Below are 15,649 nucleotides of genomic sequence, written 5' to 3'. Positions count from 1 at the left end.
CTGAGCTTCTGTTCACCACGTAAGAACTTAAATTTCTGTCAAAGGGGAAAAAGCGATTTATTTCATTTGATGTGACTGTTATACCCATCATAAAATCAGCTTGCAGTGGTTCAGCTCTTAAAAGGATTTTCTAAAAGAATCTTGATAAGTTAACAAGACTACTTTTGCAGTTTTGTCTTTTTAAGAATTAAAGGGATTTTTAAGTTTTTCTTTGAAATGCTCAGGCTATTTGAAGAAAAAAAATGCTTAATTATAAATTCAATTTCTGTGGGAATGAATAATACTTTAATTTCCAGTAGATAAAACTAGATCTCATATTCTTATAATTTTAGCTGATACCAACTATAAATCTAAATTTTTGATGTTGTTGCTTCAGAAAAGCAGGGCATCGTAAGGGGATGTTTTTAGGCAGACCAGAAATATACAATCTATTAAATAAACCAGAAGTTATTAAGCAGCTGCCACATGCAAATTATTGTGATAGATGCTGTTGAGATTATAACAAAAGAATGAATGTTCACAAAATTCTCCCAATCAAGTTTACACAGATAAGATTTTGCTTGCAATAAATGACTGTGAAACATATTTCATACGAGAAGTGATTTCTGAAGTTTTGTTTGGATTTCATTAAAAACAAAATTAAATCAAGAACAAGTAAACCGATTTTTAAAACATGTAAGTATAAAAAGCTTTGCTTTTTTTTTTTAAGGTATTTTGGGGTGCTGCAATGATACTTAAATATTATTTAAGACTGTGACCAAGAAAGAACTACTCTGAAATTCTTCATTTAGATGTTTCTGACACTATTAAATAAAGAATAAAACACAACAAAAATTCTCCACGTATACAACAAAAATATTCTTTTAAAATTAAATAAATCAATATATTCTGTTATTAATGCCCGAAATATGTCAACTTGGTCAATTTTTAAAAAAAAAAAAAAAAAAAAAAAAAATACAGTGATTTAAGGAACTTATCTGGTTATTTTTTGTCATGTGGTATCTCCCTGGTAATCCCCAAATAATGAAATAATAAATTTAGTCATAGTCACTTTTTAATTTTTCATCTGATTAATGTGGTGTCTCATACATGCAAACAAAGTACCTTTTTCTGTTGCCTTAATGCCTCTTTGCAATGGACCTGATGGGAGATAATCAGACATTAGACATACAGGCTGATGAAATACTTATGTAAATATAGTAAAACAATGTTGAGACCAAATATTTGAGAGTGTCATTATTTTTACTGGTTACAGCAAAATACCTGGGGAGCATTTTGGAAATTAACATTTGGTCATTGTAAGCCAGTATAGATTCCATTACGGTAACTTCCATTGTTTTGGGGCAGACGTTTCATCTATGACAGTTTAGTTGACAGTACTGAACGTATTTCAGTTTGCCAAAGTAAGATACTCCTGTTTTCTTGCACTGTCTCCCTATGTGCATCAGAAAAATATTACCTTTTTCAGAAAGTTTGACCTAATGGTGTTTGATATTAGGCATTTTTTTTACACTTAACAGTTATTCAGTGAAAACTAGTTCTAATCATTTTTGTCTCAAGATATTGAACATGAAAATTTCAATAGGCACCAGCACTCTGGTTACTTAGGTGAAATCGATTTGTGTGATTTTTATTCCTCTGTTATTATCTTCCTTAATCTATTAAATTATCTTATTATCTAACATTTAAAATATGTATTTTCTAGGGAACTGTCATGACTACTAAGTTATCAGATACTTACTCTATTCAAGGTATTTACAAATTATGTTCGTACAGTACTCACCGCCATCCCATGTATACGTATGTTCCAGAAAAGGAGTTTTCCTTCCAACTCCACAATTGAATTAGAAGGAATAGTATCTGTGAGCTTTCTGCAGTCAATCAAAAATATTGGTGTGCTAAGTGGAAACATAAAAATAGATCTCCTGCCTTCAAGAAGCAAATGGTAAAGCTAGGCAATGCTAGATTAAGTGCTACAGGGTGAGGAGTCCAGCTTCAGGTCGAAATGCCATGTGCAATATTTCTGGCCCAAACATAGGCAGTTATAAAAGTTTTACTTTGCAGATTTTAGCAGGGAAATCTTCCCTCCACACATACCACATCTGTTACACAGCCAGCACATTTCAGTCTCTGAAGGAGTTGCAGTTAAGGACTCAGCTCTCCCTGCCTGGCCATGTTCTTATGTATAGCTGCATTTTTAGCCCAAGTGCCTTCATTGGGAGGTGTCTTTACTGAGGAATTCAGCAGGGGCCTTCCTCGGTCGCCTCTATTGAGATCTCATGGGTAAAAGGAAACTTGACATTTTTAGGCTACTCTTACTCAGTTTCTTTCCACGTCTAGCCCTTTCTTGCTTTCCCTCTGCTCTTCCCTGTGCCCCCACACCATCTAGGCCCATAACACTGTAAGATCCTTTTGTTTCAGGCTCCTTCTGCAGTGGGATTACCCTCATGTCTTTTCTGCCTATGCTGATCCACCTGATCTTGAACTGGTGCTATTCCGTGGGGGAAAACTGAAACAGGGGGCAATTAGCAGTTTCTCCACTTTATCCCATCAACAGTAAGTACGGAAAAGCTTAAATGCTACTTCCATTTTGCGTGTTTGTCTTAAGCAGCTGCTCTGACATCCAGAAGCTGGGTTCTCTTTTGAGTTTAGCTGAGCTTCTGACACAGAGAAGAGTATACATGAAAAATACCTGTGTAGCCTAGAAGTCAGGGAAAATGCAGGAAATGGGGAGGAGACTAGCATATAAATTATACGTGTACATAGGTCATGAACAAATGGCGTCAAATGAAGCTCAGGGATCCTGAGAGACATTAAGAATTTAGTGAGGATATGAACCTGTTCAAATGAAAGCTTTCAGTTGGGGATACAGCAAGAAATGTTCTTAATAAATCAAGTAAGGAGATTTTTTTTCTTTTCTTTTTTTTTTTTTTTTTTTTTTGAGACGGAGTCTCGCTCTGTCACCCAGGCTGGAGTACAGTGGTGTGATCTCAGCTCACTGCAAGCTTCGCCTCCCGGGTTCACGCCTTTCTCCTGCCTCAGCCACCCGAGTAGCTGGGGCTACAGGTGCTCACCACCACTCCCGGCTAATTTTTTTTGCATTTTTAGTAGAGACAGGGTTTCACCATGTTAGCCGGGATGGTCTCGATCTCCTGACCTCGTGGTCCGCCCGGCTCGGCCTCCCAAAGTGCTGGGATTACAGGCATGAGCCACCGTGCCTGGCTAAGTAAGGAGACTTTATATTAAACTAGAATTCAAGAAAATATAATTAGTTTTTATCCTCTTTAGACAATAAGAAAGTTGTGACATGTTTGAGCAGAAGAGTAATTAATAAATCTTGTGTTTTAGAAGTGTTTTATCTAGCTTTCTGGCCAGCCTAGCCAAACATTTACTGGGGCTATCCTCTTGAAATATTGTGCAAGATGTCAAAGTGTCTTTGAATAGCTCAAGATCTAGGAATATGTTGCATGTTTAAACAAAGCTGAGAATTACCTAACAATGTGACTTAACCGAGACAGTTTACCAATATTACGGGAAAAATGAAATGTAACCAACTAACTCAGTGGAAGATATCACACAGTGAATGATGATTAAGCAGAATTTTTTAAATGTGTAGGATTATGAGAAGCGGGCAAGTACTTATGAAAAGGTACCATCAACAAAACCTATTTTACTTCAGACATTCGCTAAACCTATTTCAACCTTTAGAAACTGAAAAATTACATTTGTCCTTCAAAGTTATATAAGGGGCTATTTTGCCATATAAATGAAAGTATTTCCAATTCCACAAAAATGTCTTGAGATCAACAAATGAATCTTAGCATTTATAAAGTTCTGGTTGTTACTGATACTTTATAATCTGACATAGCTTAACTGTCCAGGTTAATTTTCCACTAATTTTCAATAGGCACATTTCATTTTGACCAAACCAGGTTACAACTGAAACTATCATATCGTAACCAATCTGTAGTAGTATTTAATTAAAAATATTTGGTAAAACAGCAAATTAAAAATTATACTTAGGTGCTACAAGCATTGCATTTAACATGAACCGTACCCATAGATATTCATTGGTCAGACTTTTCTTGTAGGGTCATTTTTCTTTGTGTATGGTATTGCTGATGCAGTTTAGTACTGCATTACTTCTAAATTTTCATAATAAGCTAGATTCTCCAATTGTGGTTTCTCTAAAGAAAAACAAACATTCTGAAGATGGTTTTCCCAGATTTATTCTAGATATCGATGATTAACTTTGGAATGTAAGACTATTATCTTTTCACACATAATTTGACTATAAAATTTTAAATGGCTCACCTTTGGCAAGTATTTACAAGTAATTTATTTATCATAAAAACTATTCATTTGGAACTCATGTAGTTGATGTATTATTCAAATTAACTACATAATTATCATAGTAATTGCAAGTGGCATAAATAGGATTAGAAAGAAAACCCACTGCTTTTGATGATACAACTTAAAATGAAAAAGAAAGCATATATACCAACGGACCTGAAGGGAGAAAAGTATGATTTAGCTAGTTGTGAGCATTTAACATGCTATGAGTACTCCTCAGTATCTTTTTTACAGTGAGAAGGTTATCAGTTAATCTGAGTAAATGGATTGGATGGATTTTCCTATAAATGTCTGCTATAATTATCATAATGTTCCAAACTCTCATCTATTTACCTTTTCACATGTTGCCCTCTCTGCTGAAATGCCTGCCCACCTATCATTCTGGGAAATTACTACTCATTTTTTAAAGCTCTAGGAGAAGCAATTTCCCTGGAAATCATTTTCAAATTATTTTTCACTAAAGAGCATCAGGCAGCCTTACATTTGTGTTCCATCTCTGAATTGCTGTTGTTACTCTTTTTACACAAGCGTTAATTATAGCTAATAATTGTTAACCACATTATTCTTTTATGCTAAGCCCCGTTTTCAGCAATTTATTAGTATCAACTTATTTAATCCTCATAACACCTTATGAGATTGATACTATTATTGTTCTTCATTTATAATTGTGAAAAGTATATAGAGTTTGAGCAATTGTATAAAGCAACATAGTTATTAGGTAGATGTGTCGGGATTAAACAAACACTCTGTCTTCAGAAGTCATGTTTTTAGGGTCTGTGCTAGTTGTCTTTCAATCATGCATTGCACTTTGGTCGTTGGTACTCACAATAAGCAATTGGTTCTTGAGATTAGAATTATTTTTCATTTACATTTTTAATATGGAGCACAATGTCTTGCAAATAGTACAGTCCTCACATTGTTTTAGAATAAAATGAGTGAGAAATCAAATGGAAATACATTTTAGCCATTTGAACTATAGAGGGCTGTCTAATCTTTCACAGCAGATATGTCTCAGGAAAAGTAGATGACAGTTGCATGTTTCTCATATTCTAGCTCCTCTGTTGATTTGTTGATTTGAACATCCACTGAAGCTTATTTTTCACCTCAGAATAGCTTCAACATTATTTGAAATTTGATTGTACTTTCTCATTACATTAATAAATCATGGAAGTTGAGAAAATTGATGTATCATTGAATGAATCTAAATGATTTTTTCTTCTTTTCTACCATTCTGTCCATAAAGTTGAAAGCATTGGTTGTCTGAGTTCATAAAACATCCACTGGATGGATTGGTTAGAGTCACTCTATAGAATCAATGTCACACAAACCATGTGGGTTGATGGATATTTTCACATCAAACTGTCATCTTGTCTCTGCTATTACATTATATTTGCTGCCTCAACAGTGACTCAAATTGTTATTTTTTACAGCTAGTGTCCCAACTACAAAATAGCCCAGTATATTTTTGACCACCCATTTAACTATTTATTGATGTCTAAAGGCTTTAGTTTTTTATCGTAAATATAAATCTAAAAAGGGTCTAGATTTTTTGATGGTGGTACATATTTAAAAACACATCTATGCATAGTATTCTCACTGTGAATAGAAATTATTTTAGAAATCAGGGTTGACTTGTCGATACAACATTTTATTTTCATTACATTAATTTATTTATACCAATTACCACTCAGCTTATTGGAATGACATTTTATGATGACTACTTCCTGATGCTCCAGGAAGCCTCTAGGGGATTGAGAATTGTTTCTAGGGGACTGGTTATTAGTGTAGGCATTTCTGGTCACAGCCAGAGGATCACACCCATATTCACAAATACATATTAGAAGACAATTTTCTGTTAAACTGAAGGATTCTGAGTTCTGAGAGATGATTTTACATTCTGAAGGATGTTCCACCTTTAGATAAGAATGCCAGGCTCTCCCAAAGATTGTTGAAGAGTCTGCCTGAAAAAAGAATGTAAATAACAGTGCAGGCAGTGGGAACTATGATTTAAGTTACAGAGAGAGAACAAAGGAAAAACTGATCTGGGAATAGAGTCATGCACAATTGGAGTTGCATGTGTGAGCAAGTGTGTCTGTGTATGTATGTGGGTGTGTGTTCCTGTTTATGTTTTGGAAATGAGGTTGAGAGATGTAAAATTAATAAAGATGTAAAAATTAACAAACATACAAAAAAGAAATATCTTCAATAAGGAAAAATTGTTTATATTTTATACAAAATCTACTAACAAATTTTTAATAGGGTATATGCAATCAAATGTCTGTTTTAGAGTGTTTAGCTGTATAAATATGGAAGGAGGAAAGAAATGGCAGAGAGACCAAATATATTATTCCTGTAACAATTGTGAGATATCTTGACCCTGTCCTGAGGCTGTAGTAGTGAAGATAAGAAGAAAAGGATTTGAAAGAATTTAAATAGAGAATTAATAACACTTGGGAAATTAATATACAGGAGGGGGAGCAGAATGTCAGGAAAAGGGACGATGTGAAGAATGATGGCCCAGCCTCTGGACTGTGCATCTGGGTAGAGAAGCTCACTGAGATAATGAAGGGAAATGTTTAAATATGTTGGTGAGATGAGGGGAGAAAGAGTTTGAGGTAGACAATTGTTTATGGCATAATTTAAGGTTTTTTTAATTATATATTTTACAATAGCAGAGCAGTACAGAGGTATCTGGAGCTCAGGGAAATATTTGAACTGATAGTGTAGATTTGCAAATCCTCACCATATACCTGGTCAGAACAATCACAGGTGCCAGGCAGATCATGAAGACAAGTCTCAGAGTTGTAAATGAACCACCAAGTAGGTAAAAAATACAGCAGAATAAAGTCAACATTTCTTGCACTCTGAACATCTCACTGTACTTCACAACACTCACTCTTTCTTAATTCCTCACTTTTGAAGATGCTGTTTCTTGTATCTGGATTTCCTACTTTAGGCTCTATCCCATTCTCTGTCTGGCATCTCCTTCACTGGCATTAACCACTTGTACCTGATATGCGAGTTAGACAAGGAATCTGAAGGTGGTACAGCATTTAATTTGATTCATCCTTAGACACTTATGAAGACCAAGTTCAAATGATAACTGTTCCTTGGCTCTCCAGGATGACATCCCTTTGTTGCTTGAGCAATCTGGCCATATAATTTTTATGGTACTCAATTGCTTTATATTCACCTATTTGCATGTCTTTTACTTCTCGTGGTGTAACAATTCTTCACTGTCCTTGGGGGTTATTTTTGGTCCTCTAAGAAACAGATCCCCCAAATAGGATTAGACATACAAGGGATTTACTGGGGAGGAATACCTATGAAGAATAAAGCAAGTGAAGGCAAGAGAATATGACAGTGCCTTTAGACCATGACACAGGTCTGACGCTTGTGAAAGGAATGCGGATAAAGTAAGCAGGATTAGGAAAGAATAGGTTCATACCTCAATGCAGTTTTCTGAAAGTCTCCAGTGGCTTTGGAATGAATGCTGTGGCAAATTTGAATGAGCAGCGATATCCCTCGTGTAGGTGCAAGAAAGAGTATGTGTGCACACACCTTGCCTGCCACACTTTCTATTTTAAATGCTACCTGGAATAGGTATGATATACAATCAATAATTATTATATGAATTAATAAATTTAATGAATAACATTGTATGGAGTTTTCTGGGAGTTGTAATGAGTTTCCTTTCTTGTACTTAAGAAAAAAAAAGGCTTTATTTGCTTGTCCTTTTAAACCCAAATGCATGTATTGGAAGATAAATGGTGAGGGAGAGGTTAACTGACAGAAAGACTTTGATTTTATTAGGATCATATACTCACCAAATGAGATTACTAGCCAGATAAATTACGAAACTGGTAGTTGTATTCTGAAATCAGTAAACATATTTTGATATTACTACATGTCTATTTGCTTCCCTTTTTACACCTCACATAGACTTAATTTAGAAGCTGTGGTTAGTCTCTGCTATGTTATGCCCTCAAATAAAATTTTTCTGTTGTTGTTAGTCATGTTTCTATTTATTTATTTATTTATTTATTTATTTATTTATTTATTTATTATTTATGTTTTTGGAAACGGAGTCTTGCTCTGTCGCCCAGGCTGGAGTGCAGTGGCACTATCTTGGCTCACTGCAATCTCCACCTCCCGAGTTCAAGCAATTCTCCTACCTCAGCCTCCCAAGTAGCTGGGACTACAGGTACACGCAGTCACGCCAGGCTAATTTTTTGTATTTTAGTAGAGACAGGGTTTCACCGTGTTGCCCAGGCTGATCTCAAACTCCTGAGCTCAGGCAATCTGCCTGCCTCAGCCTGCCGAAGTGCTAGGATTACAGGCGTGAGCCACCGCGTCTGGCCTATTAGTCATTTCTATACTATTTATAGGGATACCGCACCTGGCCTGTTAGTCATTTCTATACTACTTATAGGGAAGGGAAATTAGCCACACAATAACATTGTTATCATAACAGTAATGTCGGACACCTATTGCTTCAGTAGGAATTATTATTGGAAATGAATGAATGAACATCTTAATTATTTTTAAGAAATTTTTTCAATTGAATTGAAGCCCTTTTACTTAAACAATGCAAATTGATGGGTTTTCAATAATCTGTTATTGTTCACTGAAATGATAGAATAAATTTAAGATGTTAAAGTAAATAAAATTCGACTAAATTTTAAAAATCTTGCATTTTATTTTCACTTGATTTAAATTTTATTTAAGTATCATCCTTCATCTTGAAATAGAATAATGACATGGTTTTCTATACAAAGTATGATATAACATACTATTCTTCCTAATAACTTATTTTCAGGATTTTTTTTGTGTATATAAGAATGTGCTATTTTTAGAAATAAATGCATATATTTCTAAATGTGAGATTGTCTGAAGACATGTAAATATGACATATTTGACCAGACTGAAAGTGAAACATGATTATTAATCTGAATAATAAAATTAGTAATTTATGTAAAAGCATTGTGATTTCTTTTTGCATGCTAACCAAACATTTTACATTAAATACATCAGGTCAAAAATAAAATTTATTCGTGAGTTAAGTTCAAAATTACAGATTTATTTTAAATAAGATTTTTTTTAAGACGAAAGTATGATAACATTTTACATTAAACAGGTACATGCATTAGTGTTCTAGGGCTGCCATAAGTAAGTACAACAAACTGAGTGGCCTAAAAGAACAGAAATTTATTCTTTCACAGTTTTGGAGGCTGGAGATTTGAAATCGAGTTGTTGACAGAGCTGAAGAATTTTTTCTCTGAAGAATCTAGGGGAGGCTATTTTCTTGCCCCTTTCCAGCTCCGTAGTTTCCGGTCATGTTTGGCATTCATGGCTGGTCAATATATCACTGTGATCATTGTCTCCGACTTCCCTTGGCTTCCCTTCTTTGTGTCTTTGATCTCTCTCCTTGTAGTTATAGGGATGCCAGTCAGACTGGATTTAGGTATGTCCTCTACTTAAGTATGTCCTCCTAACCTAATTAATTGTGTTTCTTAAGATCTTATATTCCAAAAAAGTTGCATTCTGAGTTTTCAGGAAGGATTTGAATTTATTAAATCCTTTAAATATATATTTTATACTTTTTAATGGCAGGGATAAAGTGTTTAGACAGTTTATTAAATGCTGTTGGAGAAAATTATACTGTTAGTCTAAAGAAAAATAACCAAATTGGTCACTGTTGGCCCAAACTCTAATTAATATACACATATACCCACTTATGTGACTGTATCATGATTACAGAGTGATCAATCAAGTTAGTGCTCTGGGGTTGTGGGGCTGTATCCCAAACTGTATCATTTGTAATACAGACATTTCCAGTACTTAATTTTTTAACACTTGTTAAAAATTAAAACATGTAGCTAAAATACACTAGTTACAAATAATGTGATATTATTCTTAACAGTCTTCATTCCATTCTCATTGAGAATGAGAAGCAAGAATTTACCTAAAACATTTATGAAAGCATGAGTGGTGGAATAGGACTTGTGGTACAGGGAACAGATCACCAAGAGCATCAGTTGGGAACCCGGAAGGAAACAGAGAATAAGCTCCATGTGAGTTATTTGCAGAGGGTTTAACAAATGAATTCTTTTAAAAGATAGGCACAAGGCGTAGTGGAGCTTTAAGGTATCCAGTACCCAGTAGCCAAGATCTTTCCTTTCCTTGACATATATGGAGAAGGGAGGAAGCAGTTCCTTGGAACTCAGAGACAAGCTAAGGAGAGAGGATCACCTTATAGATGCTGGAAGAGTGGGTCATGTATTCAATCAAATGAAATCAACCTCAAAGAGTGGAAGCTAGAGTAATTAATATGACTTATTAAACTTCCCCCCTCCACACTCCTGCCAGTGTCTTCATTGTCAGATTATAACCAGAAGCCAGAAGCAAGAAAGCCCATTGATGTGTCCACACAGAGCAGTCTCAGAGCACAGACTTGGGTGGACAAGGATGTACTGTAGAGCTGAAAGTACAGCCAGTTTAATTTCATATCAATCCTACAACGTTGTTTGTACTTTTTGATAAAAGTTAAATAATACTTCTATTTAAACTTTCATTTTTCATATGTTTTCATCCTAATGTCAATCTTCCTTTTTGTTTTATAACTGAAAGTGGAGGTGTAGGTGGATCCTGTAATCAAAATGGTAATGGGAGTAGGGAACTGCTATGTCATTGTTTTTTTGTTACATGTAGAAGCAAGTACTCTACAATTGTCAGTGACATTACACGATGTTTGCGTAGTAGGCAGCAGGTCCATTCTAGCATGCTTTACAGCAGTTGCTGCCATTTGATAAGTAACTCTGTGTGGACTGAGGCTGAAACACTAAATCATTGTGTCTCCTTCGTGCCAAGCACTGATTCATTGCAGTGTCTTGCACTGCAACTTATTGCTACTACATTTTAGAAAATATACTTGTTTTCTCTCAAACACGTTATATTTAATTTATTCTTGCTCTGGTTGAATTTGACTGTGCTTGGTATTTTAGCATCACCATGTGCATGGTAAACTATTTTTAATCAGACATCTACTTATAATCATATCATAGTTTGAAGGGACCTTAAAGGTCATACAATCTTACTTTTCACCACATGTACACCATCCTCAAATGATAGTCATATATCTGGCTTCTGCTTGAATAATTCCAATGACAAGGAACTGACTACTTGAGATGCAGCCTTTTCTATGCTTGGCTAGCTTTCATTGCTAAAAGTTCTCCCTTATGTTGAGTAGAAATTTATTAACTCTATTTTCCACATCTTGATCCTAGATTTACTCTCTAGAACAGTAAGTTTAACTTTATATTCTTTTGTTAACTCTTAAATATTCACTACTGCAGGCTTTTTTGTGAAGCACACATTATTTGAAGTATATACAGTATTACATAAAAATCATATTGATCAAATTTATCCTGATCCCTGTTTTAGGAAGCAGTGGGCCTTTTTAAACTCTATATGACAATTCAAACTAAAAATCAAGCTATAATCATAAAAGTGTAGAACTCAAAGGACTGTTCAAATGTATATAGTGATATCATGGTTCTCTTTTGGACTCCATGATGTAAGTAGTATATGTAGAAATTTAAGGAAAAAAAATTCATTTTTATATGAATGGCATTGTTTATGAAGAATTTTAATCTCAAAGCCTAAACTTGAAGTACAAAATGACATAAAGATGGGAACAACAGACACTGGGGACTACTAGAAAGGGAAAGAAGGGAGACAATTATGGATTGAACAACTGAGTACCATGCTCACCACCTGGGTGAATGCACCCTCCAGATCCCAAATGTCAGTATTGCTGAATATACTCATGTAACAATCCTGTACATATATCCCCAGAATCAAAAATTAAAAAAAAAAAATGAAAAAATGAAAAACAGAGATAACATGATAATCCTTGTAAAAAGTCTGGTGGAACCTATTAAAAATTACTAGGAATTAGTAAGTGAATTTTGCAAAGTGTCAACAAGCAAAACTCTATTGCTTTTCTACATGCTAGCAGTGAAAAATCAGATATAGAAATAAAAAGTATTTTTATTTTCTTTTTCTTTTTTTTTTTAATTGTACTTTAAGTTCTGGGGTACACGTGCAGAATGTGCAGATTTGTTACATAGGTATACGTGTGCCATGGTGGTTTGCTGCACCCATCAACCCATCATCTACATTAGGTATTTCTCCTAATGCTATCCCTCCCCTTGCCCCCGACCCTCCAACAGGCCCCAGTGGGTGATGTTCCCCTCTCTGTGCCCATATATTCTTATTTTTCAACTCCCACTTATAAGTGAGAACACGCAGTATTTGGTTTTATGTTCTTGTGTTAGTTTGCTGAGAATGATGGTTTCCAGCTTTATCCATGTCCCTGCAAAAGACATGAACTCTTTATCTTTTATGGCTGCATAGCATTCCATTGTGTATATGTGCCACATTTTCTTTATCAAGTCTAACATTGATGGGCATTTGGGTTTGTTCCAAGTCTTTGCTATTGAGAGTAGTGCTGCAATAAACATACGTGTGCATGTGTCTTTATAGTATAATTATTTATGATCATTTGGGTATATATTCAGTAATGGAATTGCTAGGTCAAATGGTATTTCTAGTTCTAGATCCTTGAGGAATCGCCACACTGTCTTCCACAATGGTTGAACTAATTTACACTCCCACCAGCAGTGTAAAAGCGTTCCTGTTTTTCCACATCTCTCCAGCATCTGTTGTTTCCTGACTTTTTAATGATCGCCATTTTAACTGATGTGAGATGGCATCTTATTGTTGTTTTGATTTGCATTTATCTGATGGTCAATAATATTGAGCATCTTTTCATATGTTTCTTGGCCACATAAATGTATGTCTTCTTTTGAGAAGTGCCTGTTCATATCATTTGCCCACTTTTTGATGGGGTTGTTTTTCTCTTGTAAATTTGTTTAAGTTCCTTGTAGATTCTGGATATTAACACTTTGTAAGGGGGATAGATTGCAAAAATTTTCTCCCATTCTGTATGTTGCCTGTTTACTCTGATGATAGTTTCTTTTGCTGTGCAGAAGCTCTTTAATTAGATCCCGTTTGTCAGTTTTGGCTTTTGTTGCCATTGCTTTTGGTGTTTTAGTCATAAAATCTTTGCCCATGCCTATGTCCTGAATGGTATTGCCTAGGTTTTCTTCTAGGATTTTTATGGCTTTAGGTCTTACATTTAAAAATTTAATCTATCTTGAGTTAATTTTTGTATATGGTGTAAGGAAGGGATCCAGTTTCAGTTTTCTGCATATGGCTAGCCAGTTTTCCCAACACCATTTATTAAATAGGGAATCCTTTCCCCACTGCTTGTTTTTATCAGGTTTTTCAAAGATGAGATAGTTGAGATGTGTGGTGTTATTTTGGAGGTTTCTGTTTTATTTATATATCATAAAATATATTAAATAATCAGTGATGGATCTTCCAAAAATATAAAACAACTCTACACTAAAAACTGTAAACATTATTGAGAGAAATTAAGGAATACCTAAATAAACAAAATCTATATTGAATTCATGTGTTGAAAGACTAAATTTATTCCTCCCAAATTGTTTATAGATTAAGATCATCCCAATAAAATTCCAGCAATGTAGGAACTGAAAAATTAATCCTAAAATTCATATGGAAACACAAAGGACCCAAAGGAGCCAAAACAACTTCCGAAAAGAACAAAGTTGGAGAATTAACATGACCTGATTTCAAAACTTAGTATAAAACTACAATAATCAAAACAGTGATGCTGATACAAAGGCAAATACATCAGTGGAACAGAATGAAAAACACAGAGGAAGACTCACTCATACAAAAGTGATTGATTTTTCACGAAGATGCTAAAACAAGTCAGTGGAGAAAAGATGGTATTTTCGACAAATGATGCTGGGAATATTGGATGTTCTCACACACACACACATACACACACACATCACACACACATAGAGAAAATAACTTCCCTATACTTCACACTACATACAAATGTACAAAAAATAATTCAGAATGGATGTGTAAAACTTTTAGAAGTAAATGCAGGAGAAAACTTTTATGACCTTAGGTTAGGCAAAGATTTTTTACATATCACATCAAAAACACAAGCCATAAAAGAATTAAGTGGACTTCCTTAAAGTCACAAACTTTAGCTCTTCAAAAAACACTTAAGGGAATGAAACAAGCTGCAAATTAGGGAAAAAATTACAAATTGTGAATTCCATAAGGGACTTGTACTTAGATCTTATGAAGAATTTACAAAGAATTATATATTGCTGGTAGGAATGTAAAATGGTATAATCACTCTGCAAAGCAATTTGATAGTTTCTTAAAGAGTTAAACAAACACCTACCTTATGATCCATTCCTAGGTATTTTACTAAGAGACAAAAAAGCGCATGTCTACATAAATGCTTGTAAATGAGTGTCCATAGCAAATTAATATGTGATAGCCAAAGACTGAAGACAACCCAGCTGCCCATCAACAGGTGAATAAATATACAGACTAGCATATCTGCATAGTGGAATTCTCATTAATGGAGATAAATAAACCTACTACATTCAGTAGTAGGTGAAACCCACTACATCATGAATGAATATCAATATAATTATGCTGAGTAAAGAAAAACAGTCAAAAAAAGAGTGCATACTATATGATTGCTTTTTTATAAAATTCTAGAAAGTGAGAACTAACATGTAGATACAGAAAGCAGATCAGTCGTTGCCTGGGGTTGGGGCTGAGGGGAAGGAGAGATGAGAATTCAATATTACAGAGGGGCATGAGGAAACTTTGGGGCATGCTTCATCACCTTGCATGTGGTGATGCTTTCAAAGATGCATATGGATGTCAAAACTTATCAAATTGTATCCTTTAAAAATATATAGCTCGTCTTATATCAGCTAAATTTTAATAAACCGTTCTTAAAACCTAAGAAAATGAATCTGAATTTTTAGTATTGCCCATTGTTTTGCATTTTCTATCTAAATCTGAAAAATAGAAGAGAAAAAGTGAATATATTAACAAGAATGCTGAGAAAACATAATCATTGGCTACATATTGATCATTCATTAAACATTCTGAACGTATATACTTACATGCTATAGCCAAAGTGCAGTTTCCCTAAAATGTAATCCTCCAATGTTCCCTTCTCCACCATCCCTCTTTCCTTTTTATGCTACTCATTCCCCTGCTTCTTGTTCATCTTCTCTCCCAAGCTTTTCTCACCTTTGCCTGCTAGGCAATTGTCTTTTCTGCTAAGGTAGTCTTACCATGGATTCAAGGCAGTGTAGTT

General features: G+C 34.6%; 1 long non-coding RNA gene across 1 annotated transcript in view; it reads left to right on the top strand.

Moving 5' to 3' along the window:
- Window positions 1-969: 969 nt before the first annotated feature.
- The window catches only part of LOC116272992, a 76,133-nt gene continuing 61,453 nt past the window's right edge, over window positions 970-15,649 (top strand). The window contains exon 1 of the long non-coding RNA XR_004181505.1: window positions 970-2,556. This is a non-coding gene — a long non-coding RNA (uncharacterized LOC116272992). The remainder of the gene's footprint in view (window positions 2,557-15,649) is intronic.

This window comes from Papio anubis, unplaced genomic scaffold, assembly GCF_008728515.1.
Source record: "Papio anubis isolate 15944 unplaced genomic scaffold, Panubis1.0 scaffold299, whole genome shotgun sequence".
Classification (NCBI taxonomy): domain Eukaryota; kingdom Metazoa; phylum Chordata; class Mammalia; order Primates; family Cercopithecidae; genus Papio; species Papio anubis.
Note: the sequence above shows the minus strand (reverse complement) of the source record. Positions and strands in the feature narration are given on the sequence as shown.